Genomic DNA, 14,403 nt, shown 5'->3' with positions numbered 1-14,403 from the left:
TTTGTTAATTGTACCAATGTTTATATTTTCAAAATCAATAAACAAATTTGACAAGAAAAGCAATCAACTGGTCCGTTTTGGCAGGGAAAGGTTTCTGTGAGCTAAAGAAAGTGCTCCATGCAAAGTTTTCTGCAATGTTCTACTGATTAGTACCTATGGTGAAAGGTGAGTGTTATCTGAGAGAAAACAATTTATCGTAACATCTTTTTACATATTAAGGACATGGATGTGAGATTCGGGAGTCATCAGTTTATCTGAAGGAAGAGACACCAAGGTCAGAGAAGTGTCTATTACAAGCCAAAGGTACTCCAGGTGATGCTATAACATCAATAATTAGTTCTACAAGTTCAGAGACTATTTAACGCCCACTTCTTGTAAGTGTTCTTAAACTGCATTGGTTAATAAACTAGTGACATTCTGCACTTAGTGGCGCCTTTCTTGTTTTTCTATTTTCCTGCCAGAGTTGCTTCTACTCTTTTAAGTGCTACCTTAGTGTTATCTCCAGCTGTGTGAATGCTTTATGACCTTATCCATATCCATACTGGAAAGATCCATTATTTTCTTTTCTCTGACTCTGAGACTTCACTACAATTCTCACATTGCCCTCCAGAGCCAACAATCACTGTTCCTGCAATAGAAGGTCATTCAGGTACCCTATCACTGTTCTGCCCCAGGAGAAAAGCAGATCTAATATGAGAGCCAGTACCTTGCAGAATACCTGAAGAGCAGAAGAGAGGTTGAATTGGAGAGCCACAAACTGGAAGTGAGAGGGAGCAACAGCAAACCAAAGGTAGTACTGGTGTGCAGGAAAGAAGGGTGTGTATAGATATGCATCTTTGATGCCCACCAAAGCCAGGAAAATTACTCTGATAAAGAGAGGCAATGACCAACCACAGAGGCTCCACCCAGAACTTGTAGACGTGGGTGAAAACATTTTGTTATCCAAGATGGAGCAGATAAACCCCTTTGGGTTTTGGAAGCTGGTCTTTGCTCTTTCAAGCCTGCAGGAGACGGTTACTCTTTTCAAGAGTTTGTCCAAGGAAGCGCCAAAGAGACAATCACCCACAAAAGACATATTGGGAAGGATCTTTTTAAAAGCCTGCTTTGCCATCCAACACCTAAGCCAAAGTTTCCTGTGCATCTGCATTTGTCTGCTTTGGATCAACATAAGGCTAATGCATAAAAGCAAGCAGCTGGAAACCAGTGCCAGGTCGAAGCTGACCTGCAAGGACCATCTGGTGCATGCAATCCTCTGTCTGTTGTTCAGCTCCCATGCCACTTAGATCCATCTGATAGGATTTGGACTAGTCAGGAAGAGCCTAAGCCAGGAATGCGATATTCGGTATGCCATAGATATTCAGAAACCATAGAGTCCACTATACTCTGGCAGAGGGTATAGTGAAATCAACCCTTTGTGTCCAATCCTTATAGATAAAAAAAATCAAATAAGAGATGATGAGAGAACACCTTAACAGACTGGTGCAGCTTGTAGTAGCAGAGCCCAGAGACTGTGTTTAAAGTAGCAAAAGATAAATGCTCCAGTTTCAGAGTAGTAGTACCGCATCAATAAAGTAGGACACAAGTTCTCTCTGCTTTGGAGCAATATATGGTCTCTGTGAATGCACTGGGCAAAGATCCCCACCCAGAGAAAAAAACTTGCCATTGGAGAGAGGGGCAGCAAGGCAATATGTTGACAAGTCCAACTTACAAGTGCTTGCAGCCTTTATGATCAGTATCCACAGTTAGGAGAGAAAAGTAAGATGCCCAAATGGGTGGGGAGATTGCTCAGAATAATGGATTAAAGCCAAAAGTCCTTGGGATAAGGAAACACTAGGGGTGCTCCCTTGACCATGCATAGAAGCCCTGCATGCAAAGTAGAACTTGTAGGAAGACTGTCTGCTGGGTGTTGCTAAACACTGCATGGCGAACTGGTAAGACTGCCAGGCTAGCAAGGCCTGGTCTGCAACAACAAGCAACTGTAAATGTTCTATGAAGAAAGGGTCTAGAAATCCATAGGTGAGAGTGTAATATTTATCCTCTTAAGCACACTAGCAAATACTGAAGCATGCTGGATGTGGGATATGTTATACACCCTAGTGCCAACCTACAATGTTTTGTCTTCTATTTTCTGAGCCATCTGTAGACAGCAGAAAAATCCTCAGAATCCTATGTCCTTCAATGCCTGATAAGCATTTTAGTTTCTGCTTCTGTTGCTGTTGGGGATTTCCCTCACCTCTGTTCTGGTGAGTGTTGGGACCAGGACAGTAAGTGAGGGAAAATCTCTCCATTAAAGCCCTGGATAATAGTAATGTGTTCTAACCATTCCCTCCCTACTTATTCCTGCCTTATCCAAATAAAAAAAAAAAAAAAAATCTATGGAAATTATTTAAAAAAATCTACAAGCATAAAAGCCTCATATGTGCTAAATAAAACAGGAAAAAATCATATTGTAAGCAGAAAAGTTTTTGTCAAGTGAATTGTCCCATGCCGAAGAGTGTAAATTTAGCAAGTTGTTCTGGCCCACTTTGGTGCAATAAGTATAATGCCGCGTACACACGGTTGGATTTTCTGACAGAAAATGTTCGATGGGAGGTTTTTGTCAGAAATTCTGACCGTGCATAGGCTCCATCGGACATTTTCCATCGGAATTTCCGACACACAAAATTTGAGATCTGGATCTCAAATTTTCCAACAACAAAATCCGTTGTCGGAAATTCCGATCGTGTGTACACAATTTCTAAGCACAAAGTTCTATGCATGCTCAGAATCAAGCAGAAGAGCCTCACTGGCTGTTGAACGTCAATCTTCTGGGCTCGTTGTACGTCACTGCGTTCTTGACGTTCAAGAAAAGTTTGAGCCAACATCCGTTGGAAAAAATCCCATGGATTTTGTTGTTGGAATGTCCGATCGTGTGTACACGGCATAACTGTGTTCTTCTCTTCCTGTGTCTTGGGATCATTCAAGGAAGGATCTGTTCTGAAGGGAAGGCATATATTAACTTGAAGTCTGTGGGATAGCATAGGGAAGTCTAGAGATGGAATACATTTCTTCCAGGCTAACAGAATGTTGTTTTGGAGGAGCCTTGATCTGAGAAACTGAGGATAAAGAACAGCTTTGAATGAGGTAACCATAAGGTGTAGAATTCCCATGGAAAATCTCATATATCCCTTTTCAATTTTAAGGCCCATCCATGAGACCTTAGAGAGCGAAGTTTGTTTGGCAGAAGGAATACCTTTGCTTGGGCTGTGTCTAGTATGAGGCCTAGATATTCCAGATGCAAAGATAACTGGAGGGGAGACTTTTAGAAGTTGACCCAAGAAAAAGTCTGAAGAATCTGGAAAGTCTTTTGGACATTTGCACAGTAAGATGTTTGTTTAAAACTGAGACAGCACAGAATTCTCCCCCGGCCTGACTCCACTGTTATTTCAATGGTGGCTCAATAAGGGACTTCTTAGGATAGGAGACTAGCTTGATGGAAATCAACTTTACTCTTCAGAATATTTTAAAGACACAATGCAGATGCCCCCTAGTGAATTGTTTAGGTACAATCAGATTATTTCCTTAATACGTTCTAAACTTAATTTGTTCGATGGACCTCTTATACTTACAAATTTAGAATTATCCTGCCAAACTAAGGGCCTCCTACAGGGACGAATATCTACGGTATATGTCACCCCTACTGACCCAAATACTAAACTACCTTACATGAAGCAATGGGAACGGTGACTTGAATACCACTTTTGAGTTATCTGACTGGCAAGATGTAGCTCATGCTTCATCTAAAGTATCCATTAATACAACACTAATTGAGGCTAATTATAAAACCCTCCTTCGCTGGTATCTAGTACCGACCAGGATCGCTAAGATGCATCCATCTGTATCCCCCATGTGCTTTAGACGATGTGGCCAGGTGGGTACAATGTACCACATTTGGTGGCAATGTCCAAATATCACTAGATTTTGGATTCGGGTATTCAACCTGGTGAACTCTGTGACAGGGATTAATATCCGTAGATCCCTGGAAACAGCACTTTTCCAAAAATTTCCTGAGGGAGTCCCTAAGAAATCGATCAAACTAATTACATACATATTATTGGCTGCTAGAATAACCATTGCCAAATATTGGAAGCAGTCGATGGTTCCTCTTGACTCTGTAAAGAATAAGCTTAACTGGATTATGGTTGACGATAGACTCACCTGTATTATCCGCAACACTACTAACAAATTTGATGTAATATGGGATCCGAGGATACGATATATATCTTTATCCTAATTCACCTCTGGCTGGCCCTCCTGCCCCTTCTTCTTCCTCCTCCTCTTTCTTCTCCTTTTTTCTTACTCTTCTCTTTAACACTTACTGTTTACCAGAGATCCTTAGAGATATAGGATGACTTGATAGTTCATATGATTCCGTGTTGTTGAGATTTATAGAAAAAGAGTACAAGGGAACCACCGCCCCCCCTTTTTTTTCTCTTCTCCCTTCCCCTCCCCTATCCCCCTCCTTCGGTTCCCACACTATACATTTTCCCTGTACTATAACCATCTCCAGTAGTACAAATCTAAGTGGCTCGTTGGGACTCTATGTAGGTAGTCCCTAAAGAACTAGAAACATATTTCATGACCTAACCACTAACCTTGAAAACCTTTACAAGAGAAACCAAATTGTCTGTTCTATTTTATTTTTTTCGTGAATGGGAAATGTCTTTTTAGACTTTACAGTTCTCTTAATATCCAGAGGGGTGAGATCAAGTGCTACTATATGAAGGCTTTTGCGCACATCAGAAGTGAGCATATGTATAGTGGAAGACATATTTTGTGAAGCCATAGCATTAAGCGAATAAGAGGCTGAGGGTGAGAAATCTTCTGCTGCCTCTTCTAACACCACCTCCAGGTCTTCTTCAAGTTTATCATATCTACCTTTTAAAAGGGAGGTAGTTCACTTTCAACTAGAGAAGGTGGGGGTGGGGGTGGATGTGGAGAAGAATCCTGGCGGTATAGCTATGGACTTAACTGGACAGTTATGCCTGAATAAAGGCTGTTGTCCTAGAAATTTTTAGTTGCAGAGAAATCTGCCAGAGTCAGATAAGATGCATGTTGTGTGCCCTTGATAGAGCTAGGATTGGATGCAGAGATTGGTGTTAAAATAGGGTCCTGCTCTGGTGCAAGGGCAAGAATGTCACTGAGCAGTTTAAATGCTTTGCAGACCATCTGCACAGCCAATGTTTGCCTGAACTTTTACCATGATTCCCTTGTACCTGGTTTCTGTCATTGCTATCAGTGAGGGTATTTCCATGTGTGGTCCTTATGGAGTAGTGTGCGGGAAAAGGGATAAGCATGTCAGGAGAAGGATACACAGTGACACAGATATCCACCTGTTTAGTAGCAAAGTGGCAGACAAAATGAAAGTGATGGTAAAGATTTTTTTTTTTTTAACAACAAATATGTCACTCTTACATGCTCTGTGCAATGGTTTTGCACAAAGCAGCCCTGATCCTTCTCTTCTGGAGTTCAATGCTGGTGCCCCCCCCCTTTCCAAATGCATCCAAAGCAGGGGGCTTGTTATGGGGGCACTCGTTTGTGCTCTATCCTGAGCCAAGCTGTACATCTCTATTGACTCGGCCCCACCCCCTGCTCCCTCTTGACAGGATTTACTTGACAGCAGCAGAAGCCAATGGCTCCAACTGTTGCCCCTATGTCCAGCACTGGACCAAGATCCAGCTCAGATAAATATTTAGGGCGATGATGTCGCTGCCAAACCTCTCCACCTCATCCACAGAACGTTTGTACTAATTAAGGCAAATGCAAGGCATTTGCTGAATGGTGCCAGTACTGTGCATGCAAAGCCATGTATTCAGTATTCAGCAGGGCAGCTGCTTGGCATGGGACCTGGAAGATAGCAAGGATCACTGTAGTAGTGACAACTACTAAATTTAATCTCTGCTTGCACAGGGATCAACCAGGTGTGGTAAATTTGTATGATCAATTAACAAAATGGAAAGTAAATGATCAGAAGAGAAATTCAAACCAATATTTGGTGTGACCACCCTATGCCTTCAAAAAAGCATAAATTCTTCTAGGTGCATGTGCACACAGGTTTTGATGGAACTTAGCAGGTTAGTTGTTCCAGACATATTAGAGAACTAGTCACAGATCGTTGTGGATGTATGCTACCTCAGATCCTGCTTTTCCTTCATGTACTGTAATCCCAGACAGACTCAATGATGTTGAGATCAGGGCTCGTTGGGGGCCAAAGCATCCTTGTTCTGCTTTACATTGAAGACAGTTCTTAAAATGGTAGCAAAGTCATGTCTGCTATTTTTATAATGAAGCTTACCTGTAGGTAAAATGAAAATTTCTTAAATATGCACCATTTAGGAGAAATACCATGGAGCAGCAGCTGGAGACCTCACCGGCGCATGCACTCTGAAGGAAAAGCATACTGTGCCGTTCTTTCAGCGATTCTCGTGTGCATGCATGGGAGTGATGTCATTGCGGCTCAATCAGTCAGGCGGCTGGAGTCCGTAAACCCAGAAGGAAGACGGGATGAAAATGTAAGCCTGTAAGCTGTGACAGTGCGCCACCGGAGGGCTATGTTTTAAGGCAAGTCTTTCATAGTATGCTAGTATGTGATGCATACTAGCACATTATGACATTGCCTTGCAGTGTGAGTTTTTTTGTTTTGTTTTTTTACAAAGTTTACTACTGCTTTAATGACATTGGCTGTATGCTTGGGGACATTGTTCTGCTGCAGAATACATTTGGTGCCAATCACACCCCTCCCTGATTGTATGGCATGATGGATGAATATGTGCCTGTATTTCTCAGCATTGAGGACACCATTGATCCTGCCCAAATCTCCAACTCCATTTGCAGAAATGCAGCTCCAAACTTGCAAGGAACCTCCACCATACTTCAATTTTGCCTGCAGACACTCATTATTGTACCGCTCTCCCATATAGCAAGCAATTGAGATGCAAGCTATTGCTAGACTAGTCAGGCTTCACAAGTTTTCTGCACAATTACAGCAAGTCCGCATTGCATTACTCCAGATCAATTTTCTTTGCAAACATTCTACAAGTCTGCTGCAAGTTTTGGTTCAGTTATGTTGTACAATAGTCATCCCACCACAGGGGTCACTGTGGCTGAATTTTCATGCTGTAGACTTGCAGAGCTCTTGCTATAGACTCACCACTGCAACATTGCTCTTGGTAGAGACTTGCATTGCAAATTTGCTACAAAACTGGAAAAGTGTTAACTAGAACATATGCTTCAAGTGCTCTGCAAGTGTACAACTTGCCAGTGAAAATCTGCAGCAAATTAACAAGATTTACATTTCAACACTGCCACAAATTTGTGGCAAGTTATCCTTCCTATTTGGGCTCCAGCCCTTCTGCAAACTGTCTACTGCTACAACCAAAAATTTCAAATTTTAACTCATCATTCCAGAGCACCTACTATCATTTTTCTGCACCCCAGTTCCTATGTTTTAATACATACTTAGCCTTGTTTCTATGTCCGATGTATGGCTCTTTGGCCCCAATTCTTCCATGAAGATCACTTCTGACTAGACTTCTTACAATAGATAGGTGTACCTCAGTCCCACTGGTTTTTGCCAGTTTTGTGCTGATGGCACAGCTGGACTTCTTCTTATGTCAAAGAGAAGTAAGCATGATGAGTCTCATCTGCTGCATTGTTTCCTTGGCCGACCACTAAGCCTACGGTCCTCAATGTTGCCAGTTTCTTTGTACTTCTTACAAAGAGCTTGAACAGCACATCTTGAAACCTCAGTCTGCTTTGAAATCTTTGCCTGGGAGAGACATTGCTAATGCAGTGTGTGAAAAAAATAGGTAAAACCTATAGCCATGCACTCTGTATAATAATTAATAATGATAATAATAAGTAGAGCAGCTCATAGTGAGACCAAAGTTCTAAATATGTGACAAAGAAACTGAATATTATGAGCGCGGTATGGAATAATATTAAGTTTCTTTGTCACAATGCAGTATAACTGCCTTGTGTCTTGGTGCTGTCCTCTGTCTTGCTATGATGTATGACCTGTGACATGAAACCATCTTCCGCAACCTCACCTTGGTAGCAGAATTTTGGCTGTTCTTTACGCAGTTTTAAGCCTCCAACACAGCTGTTTCATTTAATGGCTATATTTCAACATACATATGAAACTGATGATCATTAGAATCTGCTTGGCATAATAGGTTAACCATATAACCCCTCTCCCCCTACCCTTTTTCTTCTCTCTCAAATTTTATGGATTTAATACAGACACATGATGTGAACCTTGTTGCATGAAACAAGTTGAGATTATGATATTTTCCCTGGAGTAGTGTTACAATTGTTGTTTGTACTCCAGCATGAAGAAACATGTAATTATGCATTCAGAAACAATACATATTTCATCTATGCCTTGCTTTTGTGCACCTTCCTATTTTTAACTCTTATTAGAGATTCGTAATAAAGAATGTGGCTATTTTTACGTTAATTTGTGTTTTACTCTCCATAAAATTCCAGGAACAAATGTTTTTGGTACTTCTTTGTATGTGTAAATATATGATGGAGGTGTCCCTAGATCCTAAACAATGCCTGATGGAAATCTTTCCTGACATTGTCTGTATCAAATACACTCTCAAATTCCTACATGAAACCTTGTTGGATCCAGGCTACAGCTCCTACAGTGGCTACCTGGATTGCTGAAATTAATAATACCCTGATATACAAAAAGATCATCTACATCAATAGAGGGTGTATGGGCAAGTTCAATAAAATCTGGGACAGATGGCTCCAGTTCTTGTCAACCTGTGACTCCTGAATCTGCACAATGTACTACTAGCGGAATGCACCTGGCCCTATGTAACGTGTGAATTATATACATCTTTTGGTTCATACCGTAAATGGAACACAATCATCATCAGTATTGTTAATTTTTGTGGGTTTATTTTCTCTATGCATGTATACATTGTTTTTCTTTATTGGGTTATGTCTCCTTGATACAACATGCAATGCTTGAATACCCTGTATACTTTTGCATAAAACTCAATAAAATTTGTTTCCAAAATATGGGATGGAGGTAACCAAGCCTCTAGGGTAGGAAATATACCGTATATACTCGAGTATAGGCCGACCCGAATATAAGCCGAGGCCCCCAATTTACCCCCAAAAAAACTGGCAAACTTATTGACTCGTGTATAAGCCGAGGGTGAGACATGCCTGTCCATCCCTGTGTGTGTGTCCGTCCATCCCTGTGTGTCCGTCCATCCCTGTGTGTCCGTCCATCCCTGTGTGTCCGTCCATCCATCCCTGTGTGTGTGTGTGTCCATCCATCCATCCATCCCTGTGTGTGTGTGTCTCCATCCATCCATCCATCCATCCCTGTGTGTGTGTGTCTCCATCCATCCATCCATCCATCCCTGTGTGTGTCTCCATCCATGTGTGTGTGTGTGTGTGTGTGTGTGTGTGTGTGTGTGTGTGTGTGTCCAGCCTACCTTTGTCCCGAGCCTCCGTCCCGTGCCTTGCCTCCTTGCCTCCGTCCCGTGCCGTGCCTTGCCTCCTTGCATCCGTCCCGTGTCGTGCCTTGCCTTGCCCCCGTCCCGTCCCGTCCCGTGCCGTGCCGTCCCGTGCCCTCTTCGTCGGCGGCCATTGTAAAGTTCAAAAGCTGCGCCGCCGCCTTCGCCTGTGATAGGCGGAACACTGAATTTCCCAGCAGCCTGTGTTCCGCCTATCACAGACGTCGTATCATCCTCGTCCGTAGTACGAGGATGATACGACGTCCGTGATAGGCGGAACACAGGCTGCTGGGAAATTCAGTGTTCCGCCTATCACAGGCGAAGGCGGAGCCGGAGGCGCGGCTTTTGAATAGAATGGCCGCTGTCTGTCTGCTCGACACGCTGATCGAGCGGGCAGACAGCGATGACTCGAGTATAAGCCGAGGGGGGCACTTTCAGCCTCAAAAAAGAGGCTGAAAATCTCGGCTTATACTCGAGTATATACGGTACCAGATTTTGTTATACCATTTCAGCACCTCTAGGATCTCTGCAGGTACAGGCGGTTCTTCTTCTCCCCTTTCGGCCAGTATAGGAACACACTTAAGCCCTATACACACTATCAGTTTTTCTGCTGAGGTTTTTCCTTAAGATTTACCAAAACCATACAATATTAGGTCAAACCTTAGGAGTTTCAATTTGTATGCAATCAGGCAGGCCCTTGCACTACATGATGATATATCCATTTTTTCTGCCATTTTTTAGTCATGGCACCCCTTCATTGCATCAGTTGCTACTGTCCCTTTCACATCAGATTCTCCACTGTCCACCCCCCCCCCCCCCCCACATAAAAAAGTCCTCAGACCATCCCACTTTTCACTCTTTTCACATCAGAGCTTCTCCCCACCTCCCTTTCACATCTGATTCCTCAGTTTTGTCATCTTTTTACATGAGAATCCTATCTTCTAATCTTCACCGCAGCTCAACTGTAGCAACATAGCAGTGAGCGAGGAGCAGGGCATCTTTAGACAGTGGCAGATATCCATCCCCTTCTGAATGCTGGGGTTGCCCTGAATGTCACCTGCCCTTGATTAGGGTCATGTGTTTCCATGATGCTGGTGGCCGGCCCACCTGCATGATGGGAATGCATGATGCTCTGCAAAAATATTTGAGGCAGCATGTCACCCCAGTTGAGAGATGCTGCTCCAGGTCAATAAAATTGTTGTCTGCCTGATCTATATTCTATTCTGGTTGATTCATTTATGGCTACCTTTGTTCATCATATTCCAGAAGAGTCTCACAAAGTGTAAACATGATGCAATCTGTGGACAATAAAAAATCATAACTCAAAAAAACCCCCGATGATCTTTCACAAAAGGAGATGTATCTTGATATTCAGTTAAGAAAGATCCTTAAACTCGACTAGAAATCCCAGACAGAACAAAAAATTATCCAAATAATATGAAATGCTTTAGTAGACAATGACAAGCTTATGTCTGTTTTGCTAAATATGTTTCTAAGTTACAAAATATTCTGTGCTCATTATTAAAATGACCGATTTCCATTTCCATAGAAAAAAACAAAAAAACTACTGATAACAAAATGACTTTCAAATAATGCAAGTGACCTTTCAAGAAAGCTGTAAATAAATCATTTTGAATTAAGTCCATAACAAATCTTAATTTACTGAATTATGCTGACAGTTTATTTAAAATTGTATACATTTATAAGTGCTATTAATTGTGTCTACAAGAGTTTCTGCACATGATGTTTTGCGTCACTTCTGTATTACAAGCATGAAATTCCAACCTGTAACAATTTAACTTCTATTCACCAAGCTTCTAATTCACCAAGCAAGCAGTATCATTACTAGTAGACGTTCCCACATTATCCAATTTATTGCATGATTTGATTTTTTTTTTTGCTCTTAAAAATAAAAAGGCCCTCCTACACATATAACACCAGTTCCAAAAAAAGTTGGGGTGCCGTGTAAAATATAAATAAAAACAAAAAATGTTATTATTTGAAAATCTCAAAAACCCATATTTTATTCACATCAGAAAACACATCAAAAGTTTAAACTGAGAAAATTGACCATAATAAGAAACAAATAAGGTAATTTTGAAAATGATGGCAGAAGAACAATTTGCAACTACCGTAATTAGGTTTATTGGCAACAGGTTAGTTACATGATCAAGTCAGTGTGTCTAAGATGTAAAGATGGGCAGAGGTTCACCAGTCTATGAAAAGCTGTGCTGTGTCTAAATTGTCAATTTCAGAATAATGTTATTCAACATAAAATTGCAAGGACCTAAATATATATCATCATCTACAGTACATAATGTCATCAAAAGATTCTAGAGAAATCTCAGTGCCCAAGGGACAAACAAGGCCAAACTTCAATACTGGATGCCCGCGATCTTTGGGCCATCAGGTAGCACTGCATTAAAAACAGGCATGATTCTGTGGTGGACATCGCTGCATGGGCTCAGGAATACTTCCAAAAATCACTGTCTGAACACAGGTCAATGCAAGGCATGTCTGTGAACACAGGTCAATGCAAATGCAAGGTACATTTCTATCAAGGAAAAGAGAAGCCATATCTGCCCATGATCCAGGAAAGCTGCCATCTTCTCTGTTGCAAAGGGGAAAACTTTTGTGGTGAGATGAATCAAAATTTGACATTTTTTGGCAACCATGGATGCCGCGTCCTCTGGACTAAAGAAGAGAGGGATCTTCCAGTTTATCAACACTCAGTTCAAAAGCCTGCATTCTCTTATGGTATGAGGGTGCATTAGTGTGTATGGAATGTGCAGCTTGCACATCTGAAAAGGTACCATACGCGCTGAAATATATATCCAGGTTTTAGAACAGCATATGCTCAGGCAAGAATGGGACAACATTCCTCTCCCAAAACTCCAGCAACTGGTCTCCTCAGTTCCCATATGTTTACAGAGTGTTGTTAAAGAAGAGGAGATGCTACATGGTGGTAAACATGGCCCTGTCCTAACTTTTTTGAGACGTGTTGCTGTCATCAATTTTAAAATTAGCTTATTTTTTTCCTAAAATGGTATCTGTCAGTTTAAACATTTGATATATTTTCTATTGAAAATAAAATACAAGCAGTCCCTGAGTTACAAACATACAACTCATACTTACAAATGGAGGGAAATGAGAGGGAATCTATGCCTAGAAAGGGAAACTCACTCTTGTAAGAGTTAATATGGGAAAATGTGTCTCCACTGAAACTTTATCACCAATCCTTGTTTCCATCACAACCCAACATTTTCAAAATCCATTTGTCACAGGGACAGAAAGTGAAGTGAAATCTTCTGAACAGGGGCACAGACAGCAAAATAAACATTACAGGGGTGGTAACCCTTGCCTATACTATCCCAAAAAACAAAACTTTTTTTGGGCTGGAGTTACACTTAAAAAATTTACCTGTTCTGACTTACAAACAAATTCAACTTAAGTACAAACCTACAGAACCGATCTCGTTTGTAACTACCTGTATGAATTTATGAGATCATTGCATTTTGCTTTTTGTAGATTTTACAAAGCGTTCCAACTTTTTTGGAAATGAGGTTGTATATTATACAGATGTGCAGGTTTTTTTTTTAATTCAATGCTGTCAAATTACAGGCTAAAACATTCTCAATAAAGCAAAATTAACCAGAGATTTTCGCACTCTTCCACAATTCCAAATAAGTTTACACCATCACTAAAAGTGTCTGCATTCTTTGGTATGAACTTTGACTTCTCAGATTCTTTCCTAGGTCATCATCTTTGTCACAATCAAGTGCAGTATTTATGAAGACACTGTGGACAGAAATAACAAAACTGATTTATGTAACCAGAGATTAAGGCGGCATTCACATTTGAGCTGAGCATCTTGCATTGTTTTGAAGGCTTTTTGTTTGAAGCACTTGTACAGACGTTTTTAAGGGCCCCTGAGACTTAAACAATTTATTTTTAATTATTTTTAGGCAATGGAAAGCTAGTTACTATGAAAAAAACACTTGTGCTATATACATTTTCACACATTTTTCAGACACTGGCATTGAAGTCTGTTGGGACCAAAAACACTTGAAACTTATAGCTCAAAAGACACTCATGTACTTGATACTCATGTTTACACTACAAAGTTCAAGTCACACTGAGTGCTGGTGTGAACAGACACATCTGAAATGTAGATGTTGAGTTTTATTGAGAGTCGAGCTTGATTTTTTCATAAACAATCCAAAATTTACTGTATCATTTGCTAGCCTACATTAAAAAAGTGCAGAACAGCATTTTATCCATGTTTACACCTTAGTACAGTGTTCACATACTCTATGTGCAACTGCTGCACAAAGATTCAAAATTAAATAGATGTTTGTCTAACTATGGATCCTTGTATGTCTACAGCAACAATGGACAGGCAAAACGTTTTAGGAAAATCTGTATTGTCCTTGCTTAAACTCTATACAAAAATGTAATATATTGCAGCTTACCAATTATTAGATGTGGTGACTGCATTCGTTTTATTTTATTTTTTTCAACTCTGTTTTCAGCTGGTGATCTGGCCAGTAACATACCTCTTGTATTAGAGTGCCTACACTCTGGCGGAAGCAGCAAGTTAGACAGACACCTTTGGACGGTAGCATTGTTAGTACATTGGTCACTACTCTTCCCTTTGACTAACAGGTTTAGATTCACTAAAGATATCAAAGCCAAACTCCAGCTAACACATTTTAAACAGTTACAGCAACAGTTTTGTTCTTTTTGAGAGACAGGTTTTACATAAATAAAAGCTGATGATTAAATGCACCCCTGTCAAGTGTTAAATGGTTAATTTAAGCGCTCTAACTGCAACATCGGCTGGACAGCCGGTTCTGTTGAAAAACAGACTTACTGGTTAGATCCC

General features: G+C 40.8%; 1 protein-coding gene across 3 annotated transcripts in view; it reads right to left on the bottom strand.

Moving 5' to 3' along the window:
• Nucleotides 1–14,403, bottom strand: part of LOC143960579 (uncharacterized) — a 151,434-nt gene that overhangs the window by 63,746 nt on the left and 73,285 nt on the right. For 2 of the 3 annotated variants that reach the window (XM_077469322.1, XM_077469321.1), the window contains one exon: nt 11,173–13,316. The exons of the other annotated variant lie outside the window; for it this stretch is intronic. The gene's annotated coding sequence lies outside the window, so the exon portion shown is untranslated. Of the gene's footprint in view, nt 1–11,172; nt 13,317–14,403 lie in introns of those variants that run through there. 3 annotated transcript variants of the gene reach the window in all.

This window comes from Lithobates pipiens, unplaced genomic scaffold (genome assembly GCF_037356315.1).
Source record: "Lithobates pipiens isolate NorthernLeopardFrog02 unplaced genomic scaffold, aLitPip1_a1.2 Scaffold_8, whole genome shotgun sequence".
Classification (NCBI taxonomy): domain Eukaryota; kingdom Metazoa; phylum Chordata; class Amphibia; order Anura; family Ranidae; genus Lithobates; species Lithobates pipiens.
This window is presented reverse-complemented; position numbering and strand designations above follow the sequence as displayed.